The following is a 12,024-nucleotide window of genomic DNA, read 5'->3' as shown; positions in this document are numbered from 1 at the left end:
GCTGGGGGGTGGAGGGGGTAATGGTCATGGACAAAGACTTGGCTGGGGGGAGTGGGGGGATAAATGGTGATGGATAAAGACTTGGCTGGGGGGAGTGGGAGGGTAAATGGTGAGGGACAAAGACTTGGCTTTAGGGGAGTGAACACACAACATGGTGGACAGAGATGTATTATAGAATTGAGCACCTGAAAGCTGTATAATTATGTTAACCACCGTCACCTCAAAATATTATAAACCAAATTAATATCGCTTATCAGAGTTTTAATTCCTGCCAGTAGCTGCTCTTTCGTCTTGGTTACTCCTTTAGCTTTTCCTTCTTTGGTGACTGTCACCCTTGCATATTAGGTGGAGCCAGAGCAGTTTAATAAACTTCAAACCCAAGTCTTAGTTGAATTTTTTCAAACATTGAAAAAGGCAGATCTCTCCACCCAACTACACGGAAAAGCATATGTAAGCTAATATATGTCTTGCCCTCCATGAAACCTCCATCCAAGGAAAACAAAAAGAGCCTCTTAAACCCTTCACACTCCAAACAGGCTAAAGCAGAAATCAGCAAACTTTTCCCATAAAAGACCAGGGAGTAAATCTTCTAGACTTTGTAGACCACATAATCTTCGTCTAAACTACTCAGCTCTGTTGTAGAACAAAAGCAGCAACAGACAACGTAAAGATGGTTACATGTGGCTATTTCCAATAAAACTTTATTTATGAACACTGAATTTTAAAGTCAATATCATTTTTATGCATTACAAAGTATTGTTCTTTTGATTTTTTTCCCCCAACAACTTAAAACCTAAAATCTATTCTTAGCTCCAAGGCCCTACACAAAGGTGGCAAGCCAGCTATGCCACACTGGTCTTGGTTTGCTGACCCCGAGACTAGAGAATGATTAAAACCCATGAGGCATTTTGAATGGAGAGGGGGAAAAAGGGGGTTTATTTTTAAAACATAAAATGGTAGTATTTCAGCTTAGGGAGGCTTGGTAATGTTTTATTTATACATACCACCTAGCTGTGGGCATAAAACAAATATCAAATGAACATAAGGTTATCTCAACATGGACTCATCAGCTGTCAGCAGGTCAATATGCTATCCTATCTTTTAAGCTTTTCATTTCTCTATTATATATGGTATTGACTTGTCAATGAAGGTTGTGGATGCAGAGAAAGAAGGAAGATAGTAGTTTTACAAAACAATGCGTTTCAGCTGAAATCTGCACAACATTGATGCCTAGTTCAATGGTCTGATGTCCTTCCCCAGCTCTATTTGTGAAGGCAACTTTGTCATGTCTGCCCACCTAGTTGGATAATAAAGTAGATGCAGTTTCACCTGTGCCATGCGGGCAGCCAACCCTCAGGCTTGTCAGTAGACTTTTCAGAACATGTGGTATCTGCTCTGTAAGTGGAGATAATACTATAGGATTGCCAGGAGCCAATGAAAGGATGTACTTTAAAATGAAAGTACTTTAAAAAACTAAAATGCAAATTCCTCCTGACCAGGAGGTGGCACAGTGGATAGAGAGTCAGCCTGGGACACAGAGGTCCTAGGTTCAAATCCCTGAGGTTGCTGGCTTGAGCACCGGCTCACCAGCGTGACCATGGGGTCACTGGCTTAAGCCCAAAAGTCACTAACTTGAAACCCAAAGTCACTGGCTTGAGCAAGGGGTCAATGGCTCAGCTGTATCCCCCTGGTCAAGGCACATATGAGAAAGTAATCAGTGAACAACTAAGGTGCTACAATAAAGAATTGATGCTTCTCATCTCTCTCCCCTCCTGTCTGTCCATCCCTATCTGTCCCTCTCTCTTTTTTCCTCTCTCTCTTTGTAAAAATAAAATAAGCTAAAATAAAAAAGTACAAATTAGATGTCTACTTGCACAAAGGGAAACAGAGTACAAGGTAGCATCTGCCTTTGAAACAATATGATGCTGTCCAATGTGGGTCTACTCTGTAATAATAGGCTTCTTCAAGAGAACTACCAAGCCCATAAAAAAATTACACTTAAGCTTGAGATATAAGATTTCCTTTATTAACTATCAGGATAGGCTTTTTACTTTCCAACCAGTGGTGTTATAATTAAAAATAAAGCCTTTTGTAAAGATTATTGAGCCCAACTAGGTGATGGCTTGGTGAATAGAATGTCAGACTGGGACACAGAGGACCCAGTTTCTAAACCTTGAGGTTGCTGGCTTGAGCACAGGCTTACCCAGCACAGGGTCTCTGGCTTGAGCATGGGATCATAGATATGACCCCATGGTCGCTAGCTTGGGCCCAAAGGTTGCTGGCTTGAAGCCCAAGGTCGCTGGCTTGAGCAAGGGGTCCCTCACTCTGCTGGAGCCCCTTGATCAAGGCACATATGAGAAACCAATCAACAAACAACTAAGGAGGCTAAGGAGTCAAAACAAAGAATTGATGCTTTTCATCTCTCTCCCTTCCTGTCTATCTGCCCATATCTGTCCTCCTCTCTGTCTCTGTCACACAAAAAAAGAACGAAAGAAAAAAAAGAATGTTGAAAACTATGTAGTAATGTTTGTCATAGATTAAATATTTGGTCTAGCTCTTAGGATATCTATTTGATATCATTTGTCTTCCATATCAAAGAGTAGAAAGAGTGCCCTTTGAGTTTTCTATGGAGGTTTATGTAGTACAATGAAAGCAGGCTCTATCTTGCAATAAGCAGTTACTATACTCCTACTGTGGGCCAGCACATTGAAACCTGCAGGGTGCAGGTAAATAACCATTACTGAAGTTGTTCATAGCACCTCCCATATGGCCTAATTCCTACATGCCAGATGGGTTAGCCATAATGGCACTATGGATCCCAGTTGATCAAACTAAGATAGCTCTGCTGCCCCTACATGAGGACCATTCCATCTTTCAAAAGCACAGATTAGTCTTGTCATTTCCCTGCTTTAAAATCCTTCAGTGGCTCTCCTTCACTTCCTAATTCAGTTCAAACCCTTGATTTTAAAACAGAAGATCCTTCTTCTTAGACACACCCATCAACTTCCTTAGCTTCATCTACCTGTGTACCTTGCATCCTACCCACGCTCAAGTTCCCTCTGACCTTCTCATGACCTCCAGCACCAAGATGCTGTAACAATTCTTCTCTCGTTGTTACTACGTTCATCATAGTCCCCCCATTAAGTGGGGGCCCCATGAGGAAAACAGAGCATGTCTTCTATTCTGTAGCCACAGGACATACCTTAAGTTCTTCACCCAGATGATGATCTAGCTGCAGAATGACTAACAGATTTAATACTTAAATTCCTATCAGTTTAGAAAAAAGACTGAAACAATCTACTTTGTATATTTTAATGCAACTGCATGATTTTGTTACAAACAAAAATATTTTAGATTATAAATAGCTCTATTTCCAGATTAGGCACCAATTTATTATTATACTACATTAAAGTTCTTCTGTCTCATTTCTCAGCTTTTTCTAAGAAACAAAAAAATATGCAGATTACTTAACCGTGAGGCAAGCAGAGATGAGGTCTGGAGGGAGAGACTGAACACTACAGAAACTATACTTAAAAAACCATATAAAGTCACAAAGAGATCAATATTAAAAAGGTAACTGCCAACAGCAGATATTACTCTCTAGGGATTTTTTTTTTTTATAGACAGATTCATTAGTTACTAGAAGGCTATTATTCCAGTGTATGTTAGGTAATTTTTCTAAGCTCACAAAGCTAGTTACTGTCAGAGTTCAAATCAGAACCCAGTCTGGCGTGTGGTGGCACAGTGGATAAAGCATTGACCTGGAATGCTGAGGTTGCCATTTTGAAACCCAGGGCTTGCCTGGGCAAGGCACATATGGGAGTTGATGCTTCCTGCTCCTCCCCCTCTTCTCTCTCCCTTCTCTCTCTCTCTCAAAATGAATAAATTTTAAAAAATATATAAATCAGAGCCCTAAACTCTTTCCAACCAAGTGTTCTTTTAAAGATGTAATCTACCATAAATTGATTTTTTGAAGATAAAATCTGTCTTAAACTCCTTAGTGGGATTTAAAATACTTAAACTAACTACTTAAGAAAAAATAGTCAAAAAAACTTGAGATTTGTCTAATACTCAGGTTTGTAATTGTGCATAATAATTTTGTCTGCATCACATGGTTTCTTTTTTAAGTAATAGTATAATGAAAAGAATATTCTATTAGAGTCAGTATCTCAGACATCAAGGCCACACTGCTACTGACTCATTGTGTGACTTTGGGGAAGTATTTCCTTTATAAACCTCAATATGCACATTTATTGGGGGTGGGAAGAGAGGGGAAAGAGAGGGGGGAAATAGGAACAATTAGGTCTCTTCCAGATCCAGGTGTATAATTGTTTTTACTAGTTTAAGGAAACTTTTACATGTGTGAGAGAAGACTTGCAAGGTGTAGACACACACACACACACACACACACACAAACATTGGAAGGTTAAAGGGTAAATTAATTGAACGAAACATCTCCTTTAAGAACTATCTGAAATACATTTTCTTAATAGTTCATAATATTTCTAAGTCAATAATTGAAGAGAATCACCCAATTACTTTCATCACCATCTATGCTAGCTCACTAAAATAATAATCATTTCATGGGACATGGTTGTCACATGATCAATAGGGACCTATCTGTCTGCTCCACTGTACTACTACCTACAGAATCATATTTAGCATCTCATCAAGAAATCAGGTTCTTTATCTTTACATGGCTTTAAATGCTAAAGGTAGTTAATAGGAATGTCTTCATTAGATGCAAAAATTGTTTCAATTTTTAGCTGATGTATTCCACAAATTTATAAAGCAACCCCTCTTTGGAATAAACTGAAAAGCATTTCAGGAAAAAGACAGTCTAGCAATAGAGAATGCACATGGGCTGGTATCACTCAGACACAAATTCTAGTTATCAACTCTTCTGTATACTAGTTTGTGATTTGAACAAGCTATGTACCTACTGCATAAGCTATTGAAAGGATTTAGCCAAAAAAAAAAAAGTGCTAAATCATTGTTCATTTTTAGTAGTAAGCCCATGGTGTCTTTCATAGAAGAGCAGTGAATATTACTGAGCACCCCTACCCCCGACTCTCAGAGACCTGAGTCACCTAGGACATTTCAATCATTCAATTTATACAAACTGAGCACCTATTAGATGCCAAGATTTTGACTGGCTGACCTCAGTCAATTACACTGTGGCTCTGGTGAGACCAGACTTTTGGACACAATCCCCTAAAACTAAAACCGAGTGACAAATGTTTTGTTTTATTCCAGTACCAGTACAATCACAAATACTGAGGTATATCCATCAACATATTTCTTAGATGTGTGTGCCTGCATCTTTACACACACATTATATAGACTTTGTGGTCCTCAGAGTAATTATATGTGTCTCATTGATTATAGTCCACAGTTGTCTAGATTTGATTTAAAACATTTAAATCATATTTCTGTTAACTTTAAATAGCTAGGTCTTTTATTTTTCAAATGCATCATTAAATGGCATGGTTTAAGAATGGCAGGTATTTCTAAAAGCACTCAGACTTGACATGTAGATATTTTTTAAAAACACCTATACACTGGCCTTGAAGTCTACAAATTAATGGATAGTTATACTTAACTGTGGATTTTCTTTTAATTTATTTATTTTAGATAGAGAAGAAGGAGGAGGGAAAGAAACAGAGAAGGAGGAAAGGAGGGAATGAGAGAGAGGGGGAGAGGGGGAGAGGGAGAGAGGGGGAGAGAAGGGGGAGGGGCATAGGGGGGAGAGGGAGAGATTTGTTGTTCCACTTATTTACACATTCATTGGTTGATTCTTGTATGTGCCCTGACCATGAATCAAACCTGCAACCTTGGTGTATTGGAATGATGCTCTAATCAACTGGGCTACCCAGCCAGGGCCTGAATTTTCTTATAAGTTCAAAATTACAAGTTTTTAAACCTATATCATTTCATTTCAAAAAATGTTAACTATAGCATTCTAGCCTAAAACACATCATTCACAAAATTCCATAACAAAAGTAAAGCCGTAAAATACAGAAGAGTTAAAACAAAAGTAGTCAATTGACTGGATATAGAATTACAAAATACCTCATTTCTATATTAATTTGCTTTAAAATGATTTTTGAAGATACACTCCTTTCTATAAGAAAAGTATGTGTATTATTTTCTTTTACATGACAAATTTACTAGTGCATTTTCCTTCACTTCAGCATATTCTTACATGAGATAGATAGCTTATTAAGCAAGTGTTCTGTCCAAGGCTAATTCCCCACTTAGGTTTTGCATCCTGTGTTCTCTATTTAGTGATATTGTTTCCTTAATTACCCCCTCTTTCTCCACTTCAACTGTCTCTTTCCCACTCAAGTCTCCTTCCACGTGACATGCACACACTGCTACTTCCTAATCCAGATGCTGCCTAACTACCATCAACTCCTGTTCAACAAGCTTAGCAGTGAAGGGAAAGAAGGGACAGAGTGTCGACAATCATGGTGGCTACTTCTCTAAGACTACATGTACTCCCAAAAGCCACAGCCATCCGGAGAGTGCTCCAATAATCACAACAACACAACTCTCATTAAGGTTAACACCCATTATTTACAGAGTGAGACTCTGATATAACCACCTGCTACGTCTCAAGCCCTCCTGCTTGCTTCTGCTTCTGGGGCATCATTCTCTGAATTTCTTTCTATTTTCCTAGGAACTCAGTCACAGCCTCTTCCACAGGCTTTTCTGTGCTTGCTGTTAAATGTCAACATTTTTCAGGCTTTCATCCTCAGAATTCTTTTTTTCCCCCACTCAGCTGATATTCTCTTCTTCCTGCCAATAATTCCAGTCAGACCTCCCTTGAGGTCTCTGGGCCCATATATCTAACTGCTCATTGGGCACCCTCCCTAGGATGTCTCATACCACGTCTAGCTCAACCTGTCTCAAACCAACCAGTCACTACACCATGATCCTTCTCTCCAGAAAATATGCTCCTCCTGTATTCTGTACCTTGATCAAGTCCACTCCCCAGACCAGTATCATAAGATTAATCTCATTTTCACCTTTATCCACATCTTCCAACTCATTATCAAGTTCTACTAATTATTCCTCAATATCTCTCTGCATTTCTCCATCTTCACTGTAACTACCTTTATTCATTCAACAAACACTATTGAGCACCCACTGTGTGTCAGACACTATTCTGCATAATCCAAGCCTGAACAAAAGAGATCAAAGTCCCTTCCCTCCATAACTTACATTCTAGTGTGAGTGGTAGAGAAAACAGATAAATAAAATACATAGTATATAAATTGCTCATAAGTACTAGGGAAAGAAGGGAGGAAAGAAGTGAATGAAAGAGCGAAGAAAGGAGGGGGGAAAAGGAGAACTAAAGAAGAGAAGGAAAAAAGGAAATATTGGGTTGGGGAAGGTTAAAATTTTAGGTAGACTGGCCGGGGAAAATCTAATGAGGAGACGATTGTTCTCATTTTATTTTTTTAACCTAGATTATTGACCTTGCTGCCTTCACTGTTGACTCCCTAGAGCTCACTTTTCATGCTGCCAAAAGAAGAATATTACCAAAAACCATAACCTTATCATTCTCTTACTTAAAATGCTTCATTGACTATTTGTGGCTTTCAAATACATGCTTATACTGCCTGAATTCCACACAGAGGGCCTTTTATCATCTAGTCCCCCACCAGCCAATTAGCATCATTTCTGGTTATACAATGGAGCTGTACTCAGCCATCTACATTTTACTTCAAAATGGATGACTTTTGTGTCTGTGTCCCTGTGCCTTCACATGTATTTTTCCTTTTTTTCTACCTGTAACACTTTCTCCTGGTAATTCTGAAAAATGCCCAAGTCTTTCCAGCCTTTAGAAAGTGTATTTTACTTGATTTAAGTAACTTCATCCATAAAATAGAAATACCATAACCTACTTTGCACACTTGTTTAAAAAATAAAATGAGAAAAAGTACTTCTAATAGAGTTGGCACAGCATGGAAGCTAAATAATTAGCAGCCTTTAACATATAATACACTGAATTGTCTCATCTTTTCCACTAGATCAAGCTTTCTCAACCTCAACACTGCTGCATTTTAGGTCAGATAATTCTTTACTGAAGGAGGCTTTCCTGTGCCTTGTAGAATGTTTAGCAGTATCCTCTATCCATTACCACCCTTCCTGTTGTAATAACCAAAAATGTCTCCAAACCTTACTAAATGTCCCTTAAGGAGCAAAATTACCCCTGGGTGAGAACCACTGCTTTGTACCATAAGCAACTCAAGGGCACTAACAAATTATTACTCATTATTGTATCTCTAGGCATTTAGTACCAAAGACAGCACACAGTAGGTATTTAATAAATATATACCAGTAATGACCAAATCTTGCTTTCTAGCAACACAGGTTAATTTTCCCTATTTTTTGTAGGTAATGTATATCTTATTTTTATGGCTCATTACATTTAATATTATTTTGTAAGGTTCATTTATTTTGCTGCATATTGCAGGATGTTGTTCATTTCTGCTTCTATATATTCATTTTATAATGTACTATACTTTTAAAGATACTCTACTGTTTGGACATTTGGGTTGTTTCCAAATTGTAGCTAATATGACTAGTATTGTCATGAAAAATCTTGTATATGCATTTTAGTTACAACTCAAGATAATAGTTTTGTTTAAAAAGGGTGGGGGGTAGAGGGGGGCAATTAGGAAGATATACAGTTAGGATTCTACGGGTGCTGCTAACATTCCCCCTCGACCTGCGTGCTGATTACATATGTGTGTCCACTTTTTGATAATTCATTAAACTCTCCATTTATGATCTGTTAACATAGAATTCTGTGTACTTCATTTAAAGTTTTTATATTGCTAAGAATAAAACAGTTGTGCAAATAGAGAAAAAAAAAGGCCAGAGATTCTGGTAAACACCCTAAAATGGCAATATCTATGTCAAAGCTATGTTTATATTTATTTTTATCAAGAAAAAGCATATTAAAACAAAAAATGCATTTTTATAATTTTTTTCAATAATGCCCAGTGTTGGTTAGATGCAATGGAAATGTCTGCTATCAGTGAAGATGTGAATAGGTACAACTTTCTGGAAGTCCATTTGGCAATATATAGCAAAAGTCTCTAAGATATGTATTATGGCTACATGTCAATTATATCTTAATAAAACTGGAAAAATGTATTATGTCTCAAAGTTTATAAAAATAAATTAGACAAATGTATAAAATTATGTATGTTTATGAGAGAAACAATCTATATATAAGGATGTTCTTTATATAACTGCTTATAATGGTGAAAAACTGAAAGCAAAGTTTCATAGGTAACTAGCTAAATATTTTAGGGTATATCCATTGAAGAGAATGTATGCAGCTATATTTAAAGGTATGAGAAAAGTATTCCTGATCATTAAGTTTAAACAAGTTTTTAACAGAAAATGACACATTTGTATGAAGAGAAATATATATGCACAGAAACAAAATGTCAAGCATAGAAGCCAAAATGTTAACTTTTATTATATTTGAGCAGTGGTTTTTTATTTTTGCTTTTTACTTTTTTTTAAGGTCTACTACATTCTAAGCTTTCTACACAGAATATTTATAATAATTTTCAGAATTTTTTCATGCAAATGAGTTTATCAATGAATGAGAAATTTTAAAAATATTAGATAAAAATCACCTAATAGTATCGGAGACAATGGCCACTCTTAGCATCCATTAGTGTGTATATATTTTTTCACAATATGCCTCAAAATGATTACTAAATTGGTTTGTTTGTTTTTTTAATATATATATATATTTTTTTTTCATTTTTCCGAAGCTGGAAACAGGGAGGCAGTCAGACAGACTCCCGCATGCACCCGACCGGGATCCACCCGGCATGCCCACCAGGGGGCGATGCTTTGCCCATCTGGGGCGTCGCTCTGGTGTGTCCAGAGCCATTCTAGTGCCTGAGGCAGAGGCCACAGAGCCATCCCCAGCGCCCGGGCCATCTTTGCTCCAATGGAGCCTCGCTGCGGGAGGGGAAGAGAGAGACAGAGAGGAAGGAGAGGGGAAGGGGTGGAGAAGCAAATGGGCGCCTCTCCTGTGTGCCCTGGCCGGGAATCAAACCCGGGACTCCTGCACGCCAGGCCGACGCTCTACCGCTGAGCCAACCAGCCAGGGTCACTAAATTGGTTTTTATAAGCATGTTTGAATTTCATAAGTTCCACACAGTATGAATCAAGACACCAACCTCAGGCAACATTTCAAAGAACAAGTCTTCCTTTTGAAGAAACACACTGCTTTACAATTGGTATCTTTACTCTAGTGATTAGGAAATAGATAAGCAAGTTTCACTCAAGATATTTTTAAAGTTACTGTTGCTGGAAGTATAATTTTCTTCTCTACTGTTAAGAAATAATCTCTTAAGAAAACAAAAGTGGATATGATTTCAGATTCTCACACTGTGACAGCATTTCCAATTTAAATCTGCCTCATGCTCTGAATAGAATACAAATAATAATTGCAGTACACGCAAAGTATCTATGAAACATAATTCTTAGTATGAAAGAACAATGGTCAGTCAGGTCATCTCAAGTCATATACTGAGAATTAAAGAATCATTTTCCACTTCCACCTGGCTTCCCAGGAGTTTAGTTAATAACACTTCCCGCTTGTACCAGTATGTAACGATTTCCTATAGGTCAGCAAACTACCACATTAATTGCATTCACTTACAATAAGTGTAACCACAGCAAACCCATTCTCACATACAGATTCTCTTTTCAAGGCTGATTTAAAGTCACTGTTCCCTCTCCATTTCTGAGAATAGAGATCTACTTAGCCAAAATGTGCATGTTAACCTCTACCTGGGAGCATCTCTCTCTAAGGAAGATTCCCTGATACACTAGGAGGTATCACTGAGTGACCATCCATATCCAGTTTTCCCAGACAGTTCTGATTTGTCCCCTATGTCCCTGTATTCTCATTAACAGCAGTCCCTTGCATCCTCCACTGTCCCAGGTTGAGTGACACATTAGATGCTCACCCTATTATCCATATGCAGTATGTATAATCCTAGGCCTAGAATTTGAGATAAGTTCCTGAAGCCATCTGCAGTATGCCTTATCTTCCTTGTGCACTGAGAGACTGGAATGGAACACCACATAGACTATTCATGGACTCAAATCCCCTCATAGATGGTCTAAAGTAGTCTGAGTAAGGATTTATTTTAAGATGGATCCATCCTCTTAGGAAGTTCAAAAACTATAAAAGACAAATTATTAGGTAGCCCAAATTATGTACCATAAGGATATATAATATTTTTATAAAAATTAGCCAGTCTGTTAGTAATTGTTGGAAGTTGTGCCCCTCTACATATTAATCTAAAAAAATTCCATAAAATGGAATAGATCCAAATTTCTTCTAAGCCTATGTATTTCTATCTGTGCTGATGGCAAACTCTTCACTCAGGCACCGTAGCTAGAAACCATAGGATCAAATTTGATTCTCTCTTCACTATGTCGAATTAGTTACTAAGTCCCACTATTCTTAGAGTCTCTGGAATTCATTACCCACAAACCTTTCATCAGAACACTTTCCAATTCTCAGTTGTTACATAGCCTTCCTCTACTTTCTAGTCTTCTCCAATTCACCTCCCTCACTTCTGCCAGAATTATCTTAAAGCAAATCCTTTAGTACACGGCCTGTTCAAAACCCTCAGATAATACGCAGATTTCTTTGCATAATACTCAAGACCCTTATCGACTGCATTCAAGCCTCCCTTTCCATCCCCAGTTCCAACCACACTTCCCATTAATCACATACTACTCAATGGTTCTCATCCAGACATGGTACTGCTCTCCTAGGAGGTGTCTGGAAATGTTTGGGGTGATTTTTGCATGTCACAGTGATTTAAAGGCACAAAGGACATTTAATGAATAGGGACTAAGGACAATAAAGGTCTAGCAATGTAGGACAACATGTCCCTCCAAAATGCCAAGAGCACCCTAGATGAGACTTTTTCCCCAAACACAACATTTTTACGTTTGATTCCT

At 37.9% G+C, this 12,024-nt stretch overlaps 1 protein-coding gene across 1 annotated transcript in view; it reads right to left on the bottom strand.

Annotated features, from left to right (window-relative positions):
* Positions 1-12,024, bottom strand: part of RSPO2 (R-spondin 2) — a 179,601-nt gene that overhangs the window by 70,528 nt on the left and 97,049 nt on the right. The window lies entirely within an intron of this gene.

The sequence above is a fragment of the Saccopteryx bilineata genome, chromosome 3 (genome assembly GCF_036850765.1).
Source record: "Saccopteryx bilineata isolate mSacBil1 chromosome 3, mSacBil1_pri_phased_curated, whole genome shotgun sequence".
Taxonomy (NCBI): domain Eukaryota; kingdom Metazoa; phylum Chordata; class Mammalia; order Chiroptera; family Emballonuridae; genus Saccopteryx; species Saccopteryx bilineata.
The sequence above is the reverse complement of the archived record's forward strand: the minus strand, read 5'-3'. Positions and strand labels throughout refer to the sequence as shown.